Source organism: Marmota monax, unplaced genomic scaffold (assembly GCF_021218885.2).
Source record: "Marmota monax isolate L192 unplaced genomic scaffold, Marmota_monax_Labrador192_F-V1.1 WCK01_AAM20220418_F8-fsc00199, whole genome shotgun sequence".
Classification (NCBI taxonomy): Eukaryota; Metazoa; Chordata; class Mammalia; order Rodentia; family Sciuridae; genus Marmota; species Marmota monax.
Genome location: NW_026694340.1, coordinates 2,620,388 through 2,631,718, shown reverse-complemented (window position 1 = coordinate 2,631,718; position 11,331 = coordinate 2,620,388). Strand labels below are relative to the sequence as shown.

The 11,331-nt window shown below is 40.0% G+C and overlaps 1 protein-coding gene across 1 annotated transcript in view; it reads left to right on the top strand.

Annotated features, from left to right (window-relative positions):
• The first annotated feature begins 6,118 nt into the window (after window positions 1–6,118).
• Window positions 6,119–11,331, top strand: part of Sar1b (secretion associated Ras related GTPase 1B) — a 30,703-nt gene continuing 25,490 nt past the window's right edge. Inside the window, exon 1 of the mRNA XM_046467614.2 lies at window positions 6,119–6,274. The gene's annotated coding sequence lies outside the window, so the exon portion shown is untranslated. The remainder of the gene's footprint in view (window positions 6,275–11,331) is intronic.

The window sequence follows — 11,331 nt, the reverse complement described above, 5'->3', positions numbered from 1 at the left end:
ATATATATATATATATATATATATTTTTTTTTTTTTTTTTAAAGGGCTAGGGATGTGGCTCAGTGGTTAAGTGCCCTTGGGTTCGATCCCTGGTACCAAATAAATTATTTGCAGAGTCTTCAATCCTAGTTTAAAGATTATAAACACCCAGCAACTCTGGAAGCTGAGGTAGGAGAATCACAATTTGAGGCCAGCATAGGCAGTGCAACTTAGTGAGACCCTGTCTTAAAATAAAAATTAAAAAGGGCTTGGATTCAATCCCCAGTACCCCCCCCACACACACACACAAAGGAACTATCTCAGTAAGGAGGCAAGCACTGCAAAGGATATTCATTACATTTGAGTTTATACTCAAAAGAGGGATGGGATGCAAGCATTCATAATAAAATTTGCTGATACAAAAAAAAAAAACCCAACAATAATCCCAACTACTCAGGAAGATTGAAAGTTTGAGCCCAGCCTGAACAACTTAGTAAGATCCTGTCTCAAAAAAATGTTTTAAAGAGGACTGGGGGGTGTAGCTCATTGGTACATCGTTTGCCTAGCATGCACAAGTCCCTGGGTTCAATCCCCAGGACTGCAAATAAAACAAACAAAAATTTTGCTGGTATGAGGAAGTGGACTTAGGCATAACAGGGCCCCTTTGCCTGCTTGCTATGACTATTGCATTGTCAACTAAAAAACAGGATCTAGTTTGGTTCACTTTTCAGGAAGGGGCAGGTGGTTTATCTTTGGCTCTTTAATTATTTTTTAAAAATTGTTCTGTTTGGGGGCTGGGGCTGTAGCTCAGTGGTAGGGCACTTGCCTTGCACATGTGAGGCACTGGGTTCGATCCTCAGCACCACATAATAATAAATACATAAATAAATTGTTAAAAAATTGTTCTGTTGGGCTGGAGTTGAAGCTCAGTGGTAGAGAGCTCGCCTAGCATGTGTGAGGCACTGGGTTTGATCCTCAGCACCACATAAAAATAAATAAAGGCACTGTGTCTATCTACAACTAAAAACAAATTTTTAAAAATTGTTCTGTTTATTTCAAACTAAAAAGCAGTTTCAGTTCCAAACTAATTTGTACAGTTTCCTTCACTGAAACTCTTGTGCCATTTTAGGATCAGTTCCTCTGGCCTCATTTGCCTGACAGGACATCTGTTTGTATCTCAAGTCAGCTGCTCTGAAGCTACATCACAAGTACACTCATTACACACCAAACCGGTAAATCCCATTACTTTCTTGGACACTTTTCTGTTTATGTATTTCTTATTCTTACTGTTACTATAATGGTTAGTTTTCATCTTATACTTGAACTACTGGAATCATTTTTCTGGATTCCTGTCTCCAATCCATCCTACATGTTGAATTGAGTTCCTAAAATACTTATCGCACTTTTATTTTCCTGTATCCTCAAATCTATAACTCCTACCCCTGCCTGCTCCATCAAATTAAAATTCCTCAGCATGAGTTGGGCATAGTGGCATATGTCTGTAATCATAGCGACCTGGCATGCTGAGGCAGGAGGATTCCAAGTTCAAGGCCAGCTTCAGCAACTTAGTGATGACCTTTCTCAAAAATAAATATTTTAAAAAGGTGTAGTTCAGTGGTACTGAGTTAAATCCCCAGTACTCCTCCCTGTACCCCCCAAAACAATCCCTCAGCATGGCTTTTCTTTTTTTCCTTTTGGTACCAGGGATTGAATCCAGAGGTGCTTAACCACTGAGTCACATCCCCAGCCCTTTTTATTTTTTATTTTGAGACAGGTCTTCTAAGTTGTGTAGGGCCTCACTAAGTTGCTGAGGCTGGTTTTGAACATACCATCCTCTTGCCTCAGCCTCTGAGCCACTGAAATTACAGGCATAAGCCATTATGCTTGACTCAGCATGACTTTTCTCATGCTGGGTAAAACCTAAATTCTATTCATAACCTTCAAAGCCCTAGAGAACCCAGCTTTGCTACTTCTATGACTTCATCTTCTCCCATACTCCCTTTCACTCAGTCCATTCCAGATACATATGCTATTTTATCTGTCTAAGCATAAATCCATCTTTACCTTTATTCCTTACTTGGAAGCTCTTCCTCAAGACATCCAGAGAGCTCATTATTTCACCTCTTCCCAGATTTATTCAAATATTACTTTCTTTAATAAAACTTTTAAAAAATTGTTCTAATTTATTATACATAACAGTATAATGCATTTTGACACATTGTACATGAATGGAGCACATTCTGGCTGAACATAGTACAGTCTGGCTGTACATAGTACAGTCACACCAGTAGGATAATCATACATGTGTATAGGGTAATAATGTTTGTCTCATTCTATGGTTTTTTTCCCATCCCCACAGCACTGCTTCCCCACCCCCACACAATCCAAAATTCCTTCATTCTTCCCTACCCTACCCTACCACCACTATGGATCAGCATCCGCTTAGCAGAGAAAATATTTAGCCTTTGTTTTCGGGGGAGTGGCTTATTTACCTTAGTATAATATTCTCTAGCTCCATCCATTTACCTGAAAATGCCATAATTTCATTCTTCTTTAAGGGTGAGTAATATTCCATTGTATATATGTACCACACTTTCTTTATTCATTCATCTGTTGAAGAACATCTGGGTTGGTTCCGTAGTTTAGCTATTGTGAATTGATCTGGTATGAACATTAATGTGGCTGCATCATTGTAGTATGCTGATTTTAAGTCCTTTGGGTATAAACTGAGGAGTGGGATAGCTGGGTCAAACGGTCCATTCCAAGTTTTCTGAAGAATCTCCATACTGCTTTCCATAGTGGTTGCACCAATTTGCAGTCCCACCAGCAATGTATGAGTGTACCTTTTTTCTCACACCTTTGCCAACAAATATCACCTTATTAAAGAAGTCATCTCTGAACATTCTGTCCAATAACCTACTTATCCTGTTCACTCTCTCCCTTTTACCCTTTTCTGTTGCTTCCTAGCTCTTCTCATCTTTGTTACATATCTGTGTTTATCTTTCTTCAATGAAATATAAGTCTATACATCAATTCTAAGGTAACTATGTGTATCTAAGAAATAGACTGTCAGAAAGTGAAGACTGGGGACTATGTTTTATTCACCTATGTATTTTTAGCACTTGGGGCTCACACTTAACAGGCATTCAGTAGACCTTTTTGGAGAGGTGTGCTGGGACTGAACCCAGGGTCTCTGGCATGCTAGGCAAACATTCTACCACTGAGCCTCACCCCCAGAAAAACCATTTTGAATGAATACATTTACAGCATCATTTCTTGGGCTGGGACTAGAGCTCAGTGGTAGAGAGCTTACCTAGCATATATGAGGCCCCAGGTTCCATCCCCAGCATTTAAAAAAAAAAAGGTGTTATTTCTTTTAGTCTTCTGACTCTGTCAGTTTTCATTGATCCACTAGTATATGTTCCTATTGCACTTATGGCCTAAACTATATCACTAGTACTTGTTTCTAAACTGTTTCCTCTCTATTTTTTTTAAATCTTTTTTACAGAGAAACAGAGAATTTTTTTTTTTTTAGTTTTTGGCGGACACAACATCTTTGTTTTTGTATGTGGTGCTGAGGATCGAATCCGGGCCGCACGCATGCCAGGCTAGCGCGTTACCGCTTGAGCCACATCCCCAGCCCTATGTTTCTCTCTCTTTCTTTTAGGTTCTTAGCTACTGTGATACATTGTGTCCCATCTGATACAGGCCTAATGACTATAGCTAAAATGGTGTCAACCCTTGGTCAGGTCCTATGTTCTCTGGGAAAGTCTGAAAATATACTAGCAAATAGCAGCACCTCTTTTTTTTCTTTTCTAACTTCAAATCTCTCCCTCTATCATCACCCACTCTATACACATCTTGACATCATAGTATCAGAAGTGTGAGAAACAACTTTGCCTCTATATCTCCCATATGCTTATTTGTTTATTTATTTTTAATATTTATTTTTTAGTTGGACACAATATCTTTATCTTATTTATTTTTATGTGGTGCTGAGAATTGAACCCAGGGTCTCGCACGTGCTAGGCGAGCGCTCTACCGCTGAGCCACAACCCCAGCACTTATTCTTAATTTTTTGCAGTAGTAGGGACTGAACTCAAGGGCACTTTACTGCTGAACTACATCCCCAACCCTTTTATTTTTTTATTTTGAAACAGGTTCTCCATAAATTGCCTAGGATGATCTCAAATTTGCAATCCTCTTGCTTTAACCTCCTGAGTCACTGGGTTCACAGGCCTGCACCACTGTGCCCAACTCTATAAACTTATTTTTTCTTCATGACACTATCTGATGAATGACCTCACCAGCTCCTTCATTCACTAATTCACTCAATTAATTTAAAAATTTTACTGAAGGCCGTCCATATGTCAGGCACTGTACCAGGCACCAGGTAAAAAGAGAAAAGTACAGACAAGCTCTCTGCCTTCTGTGGAGGTTAATGAAATGTAAACATAAATACATATATATTTTAACATTTCTAAATTAGTAAGTTTATTGAGGAACTAGTGCTAAGACAGAGACTAGCAAGCAAGATCCTGGTTTGGATAGTATGTTAGGATAGGAGATGACAGTTAAGCTGTTATCCAAATTATGAGAAAGCTAGCTAGACAAAGAGAGAAGATGGAGAGAAAAAGTGGAGAGAAAAAGCCCAGAGGCAGGAATGACCTTGCTGTGGCAGGCAAAGCAGAGTGGTATGATACAGGATTGGACAAGTAGAGGGTGCCAGAGCAATGAGAGCCCTATAAGCCTTTGCAGAGTGTTCAGAGGCTTTAGAGAGCAATTCAAGAATTGTAAATGGCAGCAACTTGATATAATTCATGCTTTGAAATAAATCACTTAAAGAAAAAAAATCCATCCTGCTGGGTGTGGTAGCATACACCTGTAATCTCAGGGACTCAGGAGGCTGATGCAGGAGGATCTCAAGTGTAAAGCCAGCCTCAGCAACTTAGCAAGGCCCTAAGAAACTTAGCAAGACCCTGTCTCAAAATAAAAAATAAAAATAAAAAGGGCTAGGAATGTGGCTCAGTGCTTAAGCATCCCTGAGTTCAATCACCAGAACTATAGGAAAAATTGTTCAGATGCTGTGAGGACAATTGATTGGAGGGGAAAGAATGGAGTTATTGCTATAACAAGTGACCAAAGATGATCTTAAGTAAATTGTAGTAGTAGAGATGGAGAGAAGTGTAGTTAAAACTTTGCACTTTAAGGGTTGGTGTTGTAACTCAGTGATAGATCACTTGCCTAGTGTGCAGGGTGTGCTAAATTCAATCCTCAGGAAAAAAAAAAAAAAGAAAACTACTTTGGACTTTGCTTTTACCTCTGCTGAACTACATGCAATCAATCATGAACTCTTGCAGATTTCAACCTCTAGTTTCTCACACGATTATTTCTCCATTCCTATTGACCCAACCCAGTTCCTTGTTACCTCTCATTTGCATGATTGCAGCAATCTCATTACTGAATTGATCTCAGCTTTCAATCTTGAGTTATTGCAATGCAACCCACATATTTTCAACTACAAAATTCCCACCATAGTTTTATACTGGTCAAAACCTCCTTAAGATTTCAGTTTGGTAAGCAATGACCCCAATGTTTTAAGCCAATACTATACAGTTAAACCATAATATTTGCCTAATGCTTTTTCCCTTATCTATTCCTATTTGTATGTTATTATATATTTATTTAGGTGCTGAGGATTGAACTCAGGGGCACTTCACCACTGAGTTACATCCCTATCTCCCCCCCCTTTTTTTTGGATTGAACGCAGGGATGTTTTTCCACTGAGCTACATCCCCAACCCTTTTTATTTTTAATTTGGGAACAGTCTCTCGCTAAGTTGCTTAGAATCTCATTAAATTGCTGAGGCTGGCCTCAAACTTGCAATCCTTCTGTGTCAGCCTCCCAAGTCACTGAAATTATTGGCATGTGCCACTGCCTCCGGCTAAAAGGGTACTTTTAAGAAACCGATGTGATGGATAACTTTTTCAAGTGAGGCATCAGTATTCCTTTCTCTTCTAGGCCAGTGGGTCGCTAAATCCTCTTGGGGCTGGTGTGGGGAGGGACGCTCAAGCTACTAGAGTGGGTGGCAGGTGTGGAGTGGTTACCAGACCCTGAGAGGGCGGAACTTATTGCGTGCGGTGCTGCGGCCCTGCGGACCTTAGCTAGTGAGGCACCCTCTGGCCCGGAAGGAGCTGACGTGAGCTGGGGTCCGGCAGCCATAGCGCTTTGCAATTCGGCCTCAGAAAGTGTAGGGCCGACTCGGAGGAAGGAATTACGTTCATTCCAGTCTCAGGTGAGTGGCAGCCCCTGCGGACCGGCGGGCAGCAGCTGTGTACCCAGAAAGAAGGCGCACTTTAAAGCTTAGGTCCACCCTGGGCTCCTGCTGGTGGCCCTGAGATGAAGAGTCGCCAGTTCTTCGCCCGGAATCGGGCGTCTAGAGGGACGACGAGTCCGGACAGTGCTCTTCGGGGCCACTCTGGTGTCCCTCTGGGCAGGACCTGGCTGCTGTCAGGCGCTGTTATTTCAGGAAAGCGCGAGATGACAGCAGGCGAGCCCCTTCATGGGCCCCAGTTTCCTCCCCTGGTAAGGCGAAGGCAGCGGGGATCATTGACAGCTGGGGAGGCTGTGACACGGCGTGTTGTTTTTAGCTTTTCCAGTTTGTCGAGGAGGCAAATCGAGCTTGCTTCCTGGCAGTAGTTAACATTTTGCCATAGCCAAGTCCCAGCTGAGTGGGAAAAAGGTTCAGAAAGCCAAAGATTTACAAAGTGTTCAACATTTTTCCTACGAGATAGAAATTTGTTTTGAAACAGCTAAAACTCCGGTATCGTTAGTCGAAAGAACTACATTTGTCAGGAATTTAAGCTATTTGGTATATTGGGCAAAATGAGGTGGAGGAATCCACTTAACTTGAAAAATTAAGCCTACTATTGTTTGTTTTCGTGTTCTTACTTCAAGCTCTATGTTATCATGTTGTCTTATTCTGAAGAACTACGTTGAATGATAAAATATCGGTTAAGAATCCATCAAGTCACCTTGAATGAACCGTACGTGGTGTCAAAAACCTGTAATCCCAACTACTTGGGAGACTGAGACAGGAGGATTATGGGTTCCAGGCCAGCCTCAGCAATTTAGCAAGACCCTGTCTCAAAATAAAAAAAATAAAAAGGACTGGGGATATGGCTCAGGGGTAAAATATGCCTCGGTTCAGTCCCCTTTGAGTGGGGAGGGGGAAAATGAGGGATATAAGTGGCATTGTAGCAGATGAGAAAGGAAAAAGAACATTTATTTACTTTCAACTATGTGTAAGGGGCTGGAATAGTCTGCCAAGGAAAGTAGTGGTATCATCTCTTTTTCAGATGATGAATAAAGGAAGATTTACAATTTGTTAGTAATTAGTGGTGCCAGTATAGAAGAACAATATGTATTTACTGTTGTATCTTTAAGTAGATTTGTGTTTGTCACCAGGATATTTTGAACTTTAAAAATTCAGAGGCAACCAAGCTAGGTGGCTTGGGCCTGTATGACTAGGAACTCAGGAAGCTGAGATGGGAGGATCAGTTGAGCCTAGGAGTTGGAGGCCAGCCTGGCATCATAGCAAAACCCTATCTCAAGAAAAAAAAATTTAAGATGTTCATTGGCAGTTTCTGAGTTTGCAGAAAAGGAAAGTGTCTTTGTTTCATAAATGTTAGAGAAGCTGTGTAATTATGAAGGTTAGCAGTTTAAATATGGTGCATTTTAACCTTCTTTTGCCTTGTACTATTGTGCTAGAGTAGTAATTCAAGCAAAACTTGACACAAAAGATTAGTCTATCACAAATTGAAATCACAGCCACATCATTTCAAGCTTACAAACTAGAATTCTATAGTAATGATTCATCATTTCTCCACCCCTTTCTTTAAGTACACAATTGACTAAAACTCTTTAAATTATTTAATTTCTCAGCAGAATATTACCAAGCAAATAATCACAGTGAATCACAGTGTTGAAAGTTCTCTCTCTCTCTCTCTCTCTACTGGAGCTCAAACCCATGGGTGCTTTGCCCGTGCTTTTTCTTCTCCCCAAGACAGGGCCTCACTAAGTTGCTGTCAATGGCATGGTACTTGAAATCCTCCTACCTTAGCCTCCCAAGTCTCTCAGATTATAGGTATGTGCCATGGCACCAGGCTAAGATTTCTCTTTCTTGTATCTTTTTTTTGGGGGGTGGGAGTACTAGGGATTAACTCAGGAGCATTTACCCACTAAGCCACATCCCCAGCCCTATTTTTTGTATTTTATTTAGACATAGGGTCTCACTCTGTGTCTAAATAAAATAGACACAGTTGCTTAGCACCTTAATTGCTGAGGCTGGCTTTTTTTTTTTTTTTTGAAGAGAGAATTTTTTTAATATTTATTTTTTAGTTTTCGGTGGACACAACATCTTTATTTTATTTTTATGTGGTCCTGAGGATCGAACCCAGCGCCCCACGCATGCGTTACCACTTGAGCCACATCCCTAGCCCCTGAGGCTGGCTTTGAACTCAAGATCTTCCTGCCTTAGCCTCCCAAGTTGCTAGGATTACAGGCATGCACCACTGTGCCCGGCAATTAATTAAGTCTGAATGAGCTAAATCCATCTGTGCCTCTATAATAATCATTTGTATTATCACATCTCATCAATCTTAACAATATTGTGAGGCAAGTGATATTCCTATTATATATATACTAAAGGCAAAGGGCTCAGGAAGACTGATTGGCTTTCCTAGAATGAAACAATAGTATTAAAATGGTGCATTTTATCTCTTTTTGTCTCCTTTGTTTTTTTTTTTTTTTCTTTTTTCCTTTTTCTTTTTTGGTGGTGCTGGAGACAAAATCCAGGGTCTCACACATAGTGGGCACATGTTCTACCACCCCAAGACCTTGAAAGAGACATTCTAAATCTAAATAGTTTTGTTTTTGGTACTTCGGATTGAACCCAGAGGCACTTTACCACTGAGCCATATCTCAGCCCTTTTTATTTTTTATTTTGAGACATGGTCTCGTTAAGTTGCTTAGGGCCGTGCTAAGTTGCTGAGGCTGGTGATCCTGCTACTTCGGCATCCCAAATTGCTGGGATTGTAGGCACCACACTTGGCCAAATACAAATAGTTTTTATTCTAGGACAGATATTGTCTTTATTTCACTTTGACTCTACTGTGATTTTCATCCCAAAATTATTAATGAATTGATTCTGTAATCATATTAAAGTTCATACCAGACTGGGAATATAGCTGAATGGTAGACCACTTGCCTAGCATGCATGAGGCTCTGAGTTGGATCCACAGCACCACAAAGGAAAAATAAAATTATCAAAATGATTTTGCTTAATTATTCATATAAATGAGTAATAAATATAAAATGTTCATGTAAATTTTAAAATTTTTGCTTTTTTTTTACTTAACGGCTTTATTGATCTACAGTGTCATACCATAAAGTTTACCCTTTTAAAGTGTTCAGTTCAGTGTTGTTAGTATAGTCTAGTGTTGTACAAATATCACCACTAATCCAAAACATTTTAATTACCTCAAGAAACCCATTAGCAATGGCTCCCCACTTTCCCATTTCCCAGACTGACAACCACTAATCTACTTAGTCTAAGGTTTGGCCTGCTTTAGAAATTCCATGTAAAGGGAGTTGTCCATAAACATTTAATGGAACAAAGTTTTTTTGTAATCTGAGAAGTTCTGTTCCATTATAGCCTTTGCACTGATTTTCATGTTACTTAAGTAGATCACTTTTTAATCTGCCTAGGGCCTTTTCCTGTTTGGTGTTCATGGAATAAATAAACCTGCTGACGTGTATATGTTTCCTTGTTCTTGACCTTTGCTCTTCACATGTCTTAATAGTGTGTTCATGGTGTTATATAACCTGTTCTCAGGGCTCAGGTATCTGGAGCTAAGTAACTTTTATTCTTAGTTGGATATTCTTACTTCTATTTAAACAACAACAAAAATAATTCCATTTCTAATAACTTTTAGTTTGTTTTAAGGTTGTTATAAATCACAAGAGAATTATAAACGTCTCTTTGGAAGTAGAGTTTCTCTATGTTATTATGTTATTTCTGTGTGGGTCAAGTTTTACAACAACAAATTGATACCATTCTTATGCAAAAAGTCCTTTTTTTTTTTAATCATTCTTCACCTACCAACCATTATTTCCTTTGAGGACTTTGTCTTTCTATAGCAGTGCCCTCTACTCTTCTAGATGATTCCACTGCCTGTCACTGTGGACATTGTACCCTCTAGTCTGGCTTCTCTTTATCTGTCCAAGTCAGAGCCAGACCTTGGAGCTTGCCATCACCCAGACCTAAACTTCTCTTGAATTCTTGAATCCCATATTCTTCATTTTACTGGTATAATTCTGGCCCAACCTTCACCTCTCATCCAATCTCAACTACACCTTTGTTTTGGCTTACAGACTTTCTCCCTATTTTCCTGGTTCTGTTTTGTGAGAAGCATCACCACCATCCCCCCTATATACTAGTGACTATACACCTTTATTCACTCAGCCTGGACTTCTGATCAGATCACTTCAGTACCTTTGATCAGTACTTTTCAAGTCTTGTCCTTTTTCATCCCAATCCTGAAAGTCCCTAATCTCCGGTGTCTAAAGCCAAGCATTGCTGGTTGTGGGGTCAAGGGTCAAAAATTAGTGTTGATTGGCACTGTTTGAATGTTTGCTTTTCAAGTCCACCCCAGCCCTTAGATCTCTTTAGCAATATCCACCAACCACCACACCATGCCAGGAATTGAACCCAGTGCCTTACACATGCACACTCTACCACTGAGCTATATCCCAAGCTCTTTAGCAATCATTTAACTTGATTTGTTTATTCCTCACAGTGGGTATTCTGATGCTTGCTCTGTTCAAAATTTCTCTACACCCTTTCCTTTTGGAGTCAGATTCCTGCCACCTTCACAGATTTCCTGGCAGATTTCTTCCTTGTGCTCTTAGAGGAAGAGATACCTCTCAGTTCAAGCTCCTCTTCAGACTTTGTCCCTTCCTTTTAGTTTAATTTTTTTCCCTCTTAATCTCTCCTTTCCCAGTAGTTCCTTCTCTTCCCTTATCATCATTCTGAAGCCTCACCCATCCTTGAGAAAATCTCATTCATTTCATTCAAACTTTTTTTTAATGTTTATTTTTTAGTTGTAGTTGGACACAATACCTTTATTTTTTTATTTTTATGTGGTGCTGAGGTGGAACCCAGGGCCTTGTACATGCTAGGCGAGTGCTCTACCACTGAGCCACAACCCCAGCCCCCCATTCAAATTTTTGAAAAGGGAATCTCTCTCCCACTGCCTCTTCCAATTAACTTTTTCAGTTAGGTGAATGAGA